This window comes from Amphiura filiformis, chromosome 7 (assembly GCF_039555335.1).
Source record: "Amphiura filiformis chromosome 7, Afil_fr2py, whole genome shotgun sequence".
Classification (NCBI taxonomy): Eukaryota; Metazoa; Echinodermata; class Ophiuroidea; order Amphilepidida; family Amphiuridae; genus Amphiura; species Amphiura filiformis.
Genome location: NC_092634.1, coordinates 4,148,921 through 4,161,282, shown reverse-complemented (window position 1 = coordinate 4,161,282; position 12,362 = coordinate 4,148,921). Strand labels below are relative to the sequence as shown.

The 12,362-nt window shown below is 37.5% G+C and overlaps 1 long non-coding RNA gene across 1 annotated transcript; it reads left to right on the top strand.

Moving 5' to 3' along the window:
• The first annotated feature begins 702 nt into the window (after nucleotides 1-702).
• On the top strand, nucleotides 703-8,131 carry LOC140156228 (uncharacterized). The gene is made up of 3 exons (XR_011859492.1): nucleotides 703-828; nucleotides 7,340-7,536; nucleotides 7,990-8,131. It is a non-coding gene; the product is annotated as an uncharacterized lncRNA (long non-coding RNA).
• The last annotated feature ends 4,231 nt before the right edge of the window (nucleotides 8,132-12,362 follow it).

The window sequence follows — 12,362 nt, the reverse complement described above, 5'->3', positions numbered from 1 at the left end:
TGTTCGCTAATTCAAAAATAATACATGCGGAACATAAATTTATAAAAAGACTTTACGAAAACGGATTCATAACGGTATGAAGTAAACATCTCAAAAAAAGTAACTAACCCCCCTTAAATAATGACCATTATTCAAACAGGGGCTATTGAATTACAAATCTGTAAAATGCGTTGGAAGCAGAATTTATTTCTGCGCATTTTGACACCTAATTTGATACGGTAGCCCAGAAAACAATAAAACACCGGTCAATTTAATGTAGTGAGGTCCAGATTTGAAAGTTGCACTTACATACAAATTTTTACAATACAAAAACACTCAGATATCATTACACAGATTTCATTCCATTACACTGAATGCAAAATCATTAGAATTTACTGCAACTTTCAAATCTTGGGCTACGTTAATTTATATGCACGTCAATATTTAGTCAATTGCTACAAATGAGGTGTCAAAATGTGCATAAATAAATTCTGCTTCCAACGCATTTTACAGATTTGCAATATAATCACCCGTTGTTGAATAATGGTCATTATTTAAGGGGGGTTAGTTACTTTTTTTTAGATGTTTACATAAAACTCATCAACCACTCTGTTTCAGCTGGACCTTGTGTGCCATCGTGGTTTACTCGCAGAGATGTCGCAGTCAATATTCTTCATTGGCGTCCTATGTGGCTCTATTTTCACTGGTCAAATATCAGACACCATTGGCAGGAAGAAGGTACTTCTTGGAGCTCTTCTGTTTGAAGCCATTTTTGGTACAGCTTTGGCTTTCACCCATTCCTACCCATGGTTTGTTATAATATGGTTTTGTATCGGATTTTTTGAACAAGTAAGTGAAACTAATAAAGTCTACCTGCCGATCTAACATTGCCTCTGATTGGTCAATTCAATGATATCTTCATTTTAATCACTAATCAAAATGGAGCTTTGCAAATAATTCACCCCATTTTTTTCGTGTAGTGAAATTATTCTAACAATGTTGCTGATTGGTCCAATTGGTAATGAAAACTTCTTTTTGACCAATAGGCAGGTAGTTCTCATGGGGTTATATTGTGAACAAACAACAGGAGTAAATTGAGCACACACAGATTATTGCAGTGTACATTTTGGATTCTGGATTTCCATTGAACTTGTTATAGCTAGTGAACAGACTATAAATCTGTTTGTTGACAGTAGTCAAGCACAAAAGGCTTGAAAGAAAATGTTTAAATGTTGGGTTATAAAAAGGATACGTTTGTGAAGGTTGTCATTCATCCAGGTATAATCAAAATATAAAATTAGATTCGTGGACTCACGGTTTTGAGAGGCAACGGTTTCACACCTTATCCTAGGTGCATCTTCAGGCCGTCTGTTGGTCTGTCGGCAATTGGTCATAGGTCGTAGATATGGGGATTCTGCAGTATACGCATTTGGACAGCACGAATACCTTCGACAACAAGGACGTTGTGATCTTAGACAGGGAGCGCAGGTGGTACAAAAGGGGAGTATTAAGGAAGCGATCTATGTCAAAAAAAGAACAGCCTTCACTCAACAGGGGAGGCGGCCTGCGTCACAACTTGGCGGGGGCCTACAATTCCGTTATTAAGAACATTCCAAAGAAATTTGGCTCTAAATCTACGACCTCTTGCAACACCATCTCGCCACTGGTCAGCGACCAATTCCGGATTCCCGACGGAAACAGGACGGTTCGCACCCTTTCAATTTCGCACCCGTGCACTTTCGCCCCCCTTTTAAACCGCGGGTAATGTGCTGCTGTTGATTGATGATGCACGATCGATCGCTTCAACTCCCGGCGGTACAGTGGGGTGTTGTATGTGTATAGTATTGGTTGACTTTTGAGTGTTGATTGTCTGTGTTTGCAGTACCGGTACTGGGTCCAGCGTGTACAAAAGCAAATAGTATGTTGATGGACTCTCCGGTTCGATTGAATTTAATATGCCTATATTATTACGATATATTAAATGTGCTTCGACTAAAGATTGGTATTCATTATGTTTTTGATTTGTTATTTTGTTTTACTTAGGCCTATTTTATTTTATTTCATTTCTATTTTATTTTATTTTAAGCCTATTAATTATTTTTATTATATTATTATTATTATTATTATTATTATTATTATTATTATATTAATTATTATTATATTATTGTTATTAGAATTATGTTACCTTATTAGTACTTTATAATAGGCTATATAATTGAGTGTTAAATTATTTATGGCCTATAAAGTATAAAATTTATAGGGCCTAATATTGATATGGCCAAAATATGATGGCTTATAATTTATAATTTTATCCCATCTTTATGTTGCCGAATTGATCTTCTTTGACATGACACTAATGGAAAAAAAAATTTAGCAAATTTCTCAAAGACAAATGCGCACAAGCAAAACAAATGCCTGCAGCAGCTTTGCGATAATGCTGTGCCGACTTTCACCACCTTTCTTCACCGCGAGTATTAGCTGCCACTAGTACGCGAAAGCGCCGGGCGTGACATGGGTTCAATCAATGCAATGGTAGCCTACGGTGACTAGGCAGTAGCACGCATATATTCGTCCCAGAACACACCCGTACCGGATCGATTGCTTGACAAGTCTCCAATACGCGGCCGCGTGATTGTATAAAGTGTGACTCCTTCAACCCATTATGTAATGAATGACTTACGCGAAAGCGCCGGGTATGGTGTGGGCCGTCCAATCAATGGTAGGGTACCGTAAACAGACACCTCCAGACACGCAAAAGTGCCATATGCCTCTTGACGTACGATCGTAAAATATTATTAATCAGGAAAGTTTTCTGTTCGTTTTAATGAGAAATGTAAATAATGAACCAAATGTTTTAACTTTTATGTCTTTTAATGAATGATGTATTTTGTCTGTGTTCTTAATTAATTTAATATATATTTCTACAAGTGTTACGTAAATTGTATAAAACAAAGAAATGTAAATACTTTTAATGAATTTTGATATATTTGATGTATGATTTTTTGATGTTTATGCATTTTCATGTTTTTAAAAAATTCTTACATATATAGGGCTTATGTATAATTCTACAAATTGTTATGTATATTGTTTTTATGACACAGAGCCCCTGTAATAGCAGATTTATCTGAAAGGTAGCCCTGTATAAATATGGTTTTAATAAATAACATAAAGTAAATTGTGGAAAAAATGCTATCCAATTCTGCATTGTAAATGATTGACATTTATGTGTTCATGATTCATTTTGAATTAAAGTTTTAACTTCAACACTACACTATTTTTCGCTCACCTGGAACGTTTTCACTAGTCCGACTAGCGTCTTCAGCAGATGGTGATGCTGTGATGATATCTTGTCTACAATCGGGATATTCCTCACTGATGACGTCATATGATTCATTTGATTCATGACGTCATATGATTCATATGATTCATTTTGTTTACTGGCCTGTCAATCACGGACTCATTATGACGATGCTTTATTAACACCACGGCACATCTTATATCTTAATCTGCTAAATATGCCGACAATTTTAAGGCGGGATGTTTGAACTCGAAGATGTCAATAATGTAATATAGCATCTATTTCTTAGATAATAAAGATCGTGTAAAGGAGATGAATTTCTTTATTTATTTTTCTTTTCTTTTTCCTTTTTTTTCGTTTTTATAGTGCCTTTTTTCTTCTTTTTTTTAATCAAGAAAGCTGCTTTGTCTTTTGAACCCTGTTTTGTTTTTGGATGTTGCTGCACATAATAAACAGTTTTAAACAATCAATTTATTTCTATCAATTAGATTTGTTCAGTTCATCTTAATTTCTTTGGATTTCGTTTTTTCTTTCCCTTTCTTTCTTTATTTCCTTTCTTTCTTTTTTTTTCGTTTGCATGATCAGGCTATTGGGGTCCGACGCAGAAATGACATCTATCTTAAAGGAGTATTTCGTGATCCTAGTATCATCTTTTTATTACATTTGTTAGTAGACATGGTAGATATGCTTGAAAAAATCTTATTCCCAAAATTTCAGTTGATTCCGATTTTGCATTATGCGAGTTATGCATGACTATGTGTATTACACTGCTCCATAGGCCACTGTTGTAATTTCGTTCTGGTACACCAGAACGTAATTCAAAATTGACGATATTTTTGCTAGACGAATTAAATCTGCAAGAATTATTTTTTGGACATAAACATTATGTAGCCAGAGGTTTCCAGTGGTACAAAAATCTCAATTATTTTGAGAAAAGTGAGGGGATAATAATAATAATAATAATAATAACTTTATTTATACACGGTAAAACATGTTCAATACAATATTGATCTTCCACATATCCGTGTGGATATTAAAACATTACTAAAATATAAAATATAAAAGTTTGTTAAAAGATAATTATAATGCAAAAATGTACATAGACTAATACAATATTTCACTAAGAGACAAAACATTTATAATAAATGAATATGATAAAAACAATCTGCATTCATCCTCATATCATTGTTATTCTTCTTCTACTTATTATTATTATCATATTATTATCATTATATTATATTATTAAATAAACTTTGTTTATATTATTAACATTGTTATTATTATTATTATCATATTCTTATTATTATCATCATATTATATTATTAAATTAACTTTGTTTATATATTTTTTTGTTACTCCCCCATTGGATGTTGTGTCATACTTTCATTGTTTTTAATTTTATCCATTGCTTGTTGACACTTGTATCCTTTTGGATCCATCCTTTGGTCGTCAGTTGGAACAAATTTTCACTGTTTTTATACATATTATAATTAATAATTAAATATAAATTTATTATTATTATTATTATTTATTATTATTACTATTTTTATCATTGAATTCTAATTATTTCATTATTTTGGGTAAGCCTGCTGCTAAAATATCTGGCCTGTAATATATATCCTGAGAAAAAAAAATCGTTCCTCTATTTTGTTATAAAATATCCTTTCTTTCCTTCCTTCCCGGGTTTATCATGACTTAATAAGTGCATGCCCGACGGCCCCAGCACTATAAACATACTACGCCGCACCGCCGGGAGTTCAAGCAATCGATCGTGCATCAATCAACAGCAGCACAATTCCCGCGGTATAAAAAGGGGGCGAAAGTGCACGGGTGCGAAATAGAAAGGGGGCGAAAGTGCACGGGTGCGAAATAGAAAGGGTGCGAACCGTCCAGCATTCTTGCCGACAGACCAACAGACGGACTGAAGATGCACCTAGGATAAGGTGTGAAACCGTTGCCTGTCAAAACCGTGAGCCCAGTTGAATAGTTTTAACGAATCTAATTTTATATTTGTTATAAAAAGGGTGTATAATGGATAAAAACATTAGAAACATGTTTGAAAACAAAACGTTCTGACTTAATGTTTTAACGAAATATTTTACTAAAATGTTTGCCAATATTTTATAATAACATTTTGACAACATTTGTGTTTCATTTAAAATGTTTTCATGACCTTTATATAACCCGATAAAACGTGTGGGGTTTTTTTTCATGCTTTGTATAACCTGACATTTAAATGCAATTAAAACGTTTTGACCACAACAAAAACATATTTTATGACACATGCATACCATTTTTTAAAACATTTGTTTGTGTTCTCTAGGGTAACATTAGATAGATTGCGATAATTTCTAAACGCCGTGATCATGGTGATCGTACGCCCGTCGATCCATTCAAAACCACTCTTCTATGTCGAAGCCGGGTCGCGTATTTAGCCAGTTTTGAAGATTTTGTACGTTCAAAATGAACGTGGAGACATGGTTGACATTTTCAGTAGATATTCACGAAAAAAGCTTATTCCCAAAATTTCAGTTGATTCCGATTTTGCGTTTGCGAGTTATGCTTGATTATGTGTATTACACTGCTCCATAGACAATACGTTGTAATTTCGTTCTGGTGCACCAGCACGCAATTCAACTTTCCCGATCACCCGAACGAAATTCAAATTTCACGATATCCTTCCTAAACGAAATAATCTGCAAGACCTTTTGGTACATAAACATTATGTAGCCAGAGGTTTCCAGTGGTATAAAAATCTCAACTTTTTTTGAAAAAAGTGGGGGATGAGGCTGTGGATCACGAAATGCCCCTTTAACTATTATCCTTTTTGTTTGTAAGAAATCATTACAATAAAGCAACAGGAAAATGTGGACATTTGACTGCATTCACACACGCAGTTCATTCGTAGAGATTAAGATTTTGCACGTTCAAAATGAACGTGGAGACATGGTTGAAAATGCACAAAATTTGTCCATCAACAAAGACAATCAAGTATAATGAACATACGAAGGGAAGTCTTAACTAGTATCCTTTTTGTTTGTAAGAAATCGTTACAATAAAGCAACAGGAAGGTGTGAAAATTTGACTGCATTCACACGCGCAGTTCATCGTAGAGATTGTCCATTGAACATTGTTGAAATGCACGTGACATCGGCTGTATAAAAAAATGACATGGCGATGTGCCTTTTTGATACAACCGTGGCTTGCAAACGCACGGTCCGCGTTGAAATCGACATTTGTTATGACGTTACGAGGGTTCATGAACGCGACTAATTTTCACCACAAAAAAAGTATCATTTTGAAAATAAAGTCATGATAAATGCATGTAGTGGTCCTTAAAAGGGCATTTCGTGATCCACAGCCTCATCCCCCACTTTTCTCAAAAAAAAAGTTGAGATTTTTATACCACTGGAAACCTCTGGCTACATAATGTTTATGTACAAAATATTTCTTGCAGATTAATTCGTTTAGCAAAGATATCGTGAAATTTGAATTTCGTTCTGGTGCACCAGAACGAAATTACAACGCATTGTCTATGGAGCAGTGTAATACACATAATCATGCATAACTCGGAAACGCAATATCGGAATCAACTGAAATTTTGGAAATAAGCTTTTTTCGTGGATATGTACTGAAAAATGTCATAAAAAGAGGATGCTAGGATCACGAAATACTCCTTTAAGCTACAGAAATAATAAGATTTTTGTAATAATAATATTCGGGAAGCACTGAAAAAACAATCAATTTTAAGGGGCATGTTAAGCCTGTACTAAAATCAAATGAAGCTAACCTTTCGTTATTATGTGGATTACCGTTAAAAATATGCACCAGATTTTGATTAAAAACATTTGGCCGCAAGAGGGCCGAATGCTGTATCCAAAATCGTTGGCTGACTATATACAGCCAATACATGTATAAACGTGCATAGCGTGCGTATAAACGCACGTTTAAACGGACGGTCCACGTGTGCCGCATATCAAATATCGCAATCTCTCTAGTAATTTAGCATATTCCCAAAAATCATGACAATAAGACTAATGTTAAATAACTAATTTATTCCAGGGTGTTGAGTTAACACAGTTTGTAATGGTCATGGAACTGTTCTCTACCGAGGCACGCCTCATAATGGGCTCATTAAACACCGTGTTCTGGGGAATTGGTGTGTCTAGTCTGGCAGGCATTGCATATGTAATACCAAACTGGCGCAAAATGCATATAGCTATTTCAGTACCATGTCTTATTTGCATACCGTATTATTGGTAAGTAAATATATCCAGTGCAGTTCTCAAACCACAAATCATTGCCTCCTTTCGCGATTAATTTATCCAACAAGTTTACCTTTGACCTTTGACCTCAGTGACCCTGTACTACACCACTATATTTAAGTTTCCATATTGCAGCAATAACTCAAGTTTGGTTGCAAGTGGATTTGAACTGTTCATGTGAGACAATTTTTTCACTTTCAGCCTCTTTTACAAGTTGACCTTAAATGACCTTTGACCTCACTGTACATGCATTATTTTTACTATTTATCTGTCATGCTCAGTGGTGTAGAGCCATGATACTGGTCGCTACGACATTTTAGATTTTCGACACATTTGGCCATTTTCATCAAATGTTGCCCCCCCAAAAAAAGTCACTTTGCCCCCTTTTTCCACTCTGTAAAAATCCTGTAAGACACTGGTCACTCTAACACACTTTTATTATTTAAGGTTGATTTTGGAATCCGTTCGGTGGTTGGTATCAACAGGAAAACATGAAGATGCTGCAAAGACGATACGTAGAATTGCTTCCATCAACAAAAAGACAATACCAGATGAGATGCTTACACCAGATATACAAGACAAGATAGATGAAAAATGTAGATTGGTAGAAATTTTGTATAATCAGAGGCCAGGGGCAGGGGGTGCCTAGTTAGGGTGAGATGAGATGCTTACAACAGATATACAAGACAAGATAGATGAAAAATGTAGATTGGTAGAAATTTTGTCTAATCAGAGGCCAGGGGCAGTGGGTGCCTGGTTAGGATGAGATGATATGCTTACACCAGATATCAGTGGCGTAGATTTCTTTTTGACATTGGGGGATGAAGTTGGAAAAAAATCTTGAAGTATAGTCAATTCAGCACCCTTTGGCGACAGAATTAGTTTATGATATAAATGCGCGCGAAGCGCGCAAAAATTGTTGCTATTTTGAAGCTAAACTGATGAAATATGGTGTAAAAGTAGATTAAATGCGCGCGAAGCGCGCGAAAATTTGCACTTTTGGGGCTAAAATGGGCAAATATGAGGTTAATTTGGTCAGAAACCCATTATCAGGCGTCAACATTGGGGGGATGATTGTATGGACCATCCCCCTGGCAAAAATATTGGGGGATAAATCCCCCATCCCCCGGGATCTACGCCTATGCCAGATATACAAGACAAGATAGATGAGAAAGGTAGATTGGTAGAAATTTTGTCTAATCAGAGGCCAGGGACAGGGGGTGCCTGGTTAGGATGAGATGAGATGCTTACACCAGACATACAAGACAAGATAGATGACAAAGGTAGATTGGTAGAGATTTTTTCTAATCAGAGGCCGGGGGCAGTGGGTGCCTGGTTAGGATGAGATGAGATGCTTATACCAGATATACAAGACAAGATAGATGAAAAAGGTAGATTGGTAGAGATTTTGTCTAATCAGAGGCCAGGGGCAGGGGTGCCTGGTTAGGATGAGATGAGATGCTTACACCAGATATACAAGACAAGATAGATGAAAAAGGTATATTGGTAGAGATTTTGTCTAATCAGAGGCCAGGGGCAGTGGGTGCCTGGTTAGGATGAGATGAGATGTTTACACCATATATACAAGACAAGATAGATGAAAATGGTAGATTGGTAGAGATTTTGTCTAATCAGAGGCTAGGGACAGGGGTGCCTGGTTAGGATGAGATGAGATGCTTAGACCAGATATACAAGACAAGATAGACGAAAAATGTAGATTGGTGGAGATTTTGTCTAATCAGAGGCTATGGACAGGGGTGCCTGGTTAGGATGAGATGAGATGCTTACACCATATATACAAGACAAGATAGATGAAAATGGTAGATTGGTAGAAATTTTGTCTAATCAGAGGCCAGGGCAGGGGGTGCCTGGTTAGGATGAGATGAGATGCTTACACCAGATATACAAGACAAGATAGATGAAAAAGGTAGATTGGTAGAAATTTTGTCTAATCAGAGGCCAGGGACAGGGGGTGCCTGGTTAGGATGAGATGAGATGCTTACACCAGATATACAAGACAAGATAGATGAAAAAGGTAGATTGGTAGAAATTTTGTCTAATCAGAGGCTAGGGACAGGGGTCCCTGGTTAGGATGAGATGAGATGCTTACACCAGATATACAAGACAAGATAGATGAAAAAGGTAGATTGGTAGAGATTTTGTCTAATCAGAGGCTAGGGACAGGGGTGCCTGGTTAGGATGAGATGAGATGCTTACACCAGATATACAGGACAAGATAGATGAAAAAGGTAGATTGGTAGAGATTTTGTCTAATCAGAGGCCGGGGCAGGGTGTGCCTGGTTAGGATGATATGAGATGCTTACGCCAGATATACAAGACAAGATTGATGAAAAGGGTAGATTGGTAGAGATTTTGGCTAATCAGAGGCCTGGGGCAGGGGTGCCTAGTTAGGATGAGATGAGATGCTTACACCAGATATACAAGACAAGATAGATGAAAAAGGTAGATTGGTAGAGATATTGTCTAATCAGAGGCCTGGGGCAGGGGTGCCTAGTTAGGATGAGATGATATGCTTACACCAGATATACAAGACAAGATAGATGAAAAGGGTAGATTGGTAGAGATATTGTCTAATCAGAGGCCAGGGGCAAGGAGTGCCTGGTTAGGATGAGATGAGATGCTTACACCAGATATACAAGACAAGATAGATGAAAAAGGTAGATTTGTAGAGATATTGTCTAATCAGAGGCCAGGGGCAGTGGTGCCTGGTTAGGATGAGATGAGATGCTTACACCAGATATACAAGACAAGATTGATGAAAAAGGTAGATTGGTAGAGATTTTGTCTAATCAGAGGCCAGGGGCAGGGGTGCCTGGTTAGGATGAGATGAGATGCTCACACCAGATATACAAGACAAGATATATGAAAAAGGTAGATTGGTAGAGATATTGTCTAATCAGAGGCCAGGGGCAAGGGTGCCTGGTTAGGATGAGATGAGATGCTTACACCAGACATACAAGACAAGATAGATGAAAAAGGTAGATTTGTAGAGATATTGTCTAATCAGAGGCCAGGGACAGGGGTGTCTGGTTAGGATGAGATGAGATACTTACACCAGATATACAAGACAAGATAGATGAAAAAGGTAGATTGGTAGAGATTTTGTCTAATCAGAGGCCTGGGGCAGGGGTGCCTGGTTAGGATGAGATGAGATGCTCACACCAGATATACAAGACAAGATATATGAAAAAGGTAGATTGGTAGAGATATTGTCTAATCAGAGGCCAGGGGCAAGGGTGTCTGGCTAGGATGAGATGAGATGCTTACACCAGATATACAAGACAAGATAGATGAAAAAGGTAGATTGGTAGATATTTTGTCTAATCAGAGGCCAGGGACAGGGGTGCCTGGTTAGGATGAGATGAGATGCTTACACCAGATATACAAGACAAGATAGATGAAAAAGGTAGATTGGTAGAGATTTTGTCTAATCAGAGGCCAGGGGCAGTGGTGCCTGGTTAGGATGAGATGAGATGCTTACACCAGATATACAAGACAAGATAGATGAAAAAAGTAGATTGGTAGAGATTTTGTCTAATCAGAGGCTAGGGACAGGGGGGCCTGGTTAGGATGAGATGAGATGCTTACACCAGATATACAAGACAAGATAGATGAAAAAGGTAGATTTGTAGAGATATTGTCTAATCAGAGGCCAGGGGCAGTGGTGCCTGGTTAGGATGAGATGAGATGCTTACACCAGACATACAAGACAAGATAGATGAAAAAGGTAGATTGGTAGAGATTTTGTCTAATCAGAGGCCAGGGGCAGTGGTGCCTGGTTAGGATGAGATGAGATGCTTACACCAGATATACAAGACAAGATAGATGAAAAAGGTAGATTGGTAGAGATTTTGTCTAATCAGAGGCTAGGGACAGGGGTGCCTGGTTAGGATGAGATGAGATGCTTACACCAGATATACAAGACAAGATAGATGAAAAAGGTAGATTTGTAGAGATATTGTCTAATCAGAGGCCAGGGGCAGTGGTGCCTGGTTAGGATGAGATGAGATGCTTACACCAGACATACAAGACAAGATAGATGAAAAAGGTAGATTGGTAGAGATTTTGTCTAATCAGAGGCCAGGGGCAGTGGTGCCTGGTTAGGATGAGATGAGATGCTTACACCAGATATACAAGACAAGATAGATGAAAAAAGTAGATTGGTAGAGATTTTGTCTAATCAGAGGCTAGGGACAGGGGGTGCCTGGTTAGGATGAGATGAGATGCTTACACCAGATATACAAGACAAGATAGATGAAAAAGGTAGATTTGTAGAGATATTGTCTAATCAGAGGCCAGGGGCAGTGGTGCCTGGTTAGGATGAGATGAGATGCTTACGCCAGATATACAAGACAAGATAGATGAAAAGGGTAGATTGGTAGAAATTTTGTCTAATCAGAGGCCTGGGGCAGGGGTGCCTAGTTAGGATGAGATGAGATGCTTACACCAGATATACAAGACAAGATTGATGAAAAGGGTAGATTGGTAGAGATTTTGTCTAATCAGAGGCCAGGGGCAGGGGTGCCTGGTTAGGATGAGATGAGATGCTTACACCAGATATACAAGACAAGATAGATGAAAAAAGTAGATTGGTAGAGATTTTGTCTCATCAGAGGCCAGGGGCAGGGGGTACCTGGTTAGGATGAGATGAGATGCTTACACCAGATATACAAGACAAGATAGATGAAAAGGGTAGATTGGTAGAGATTTTGTCTAATCAGAGGCCGGGGGCAGGGGTGCCTGGTTAGGATGAGATGAGATGCTTACACCAGATATACAAGACAAGATAGATGAAAAGG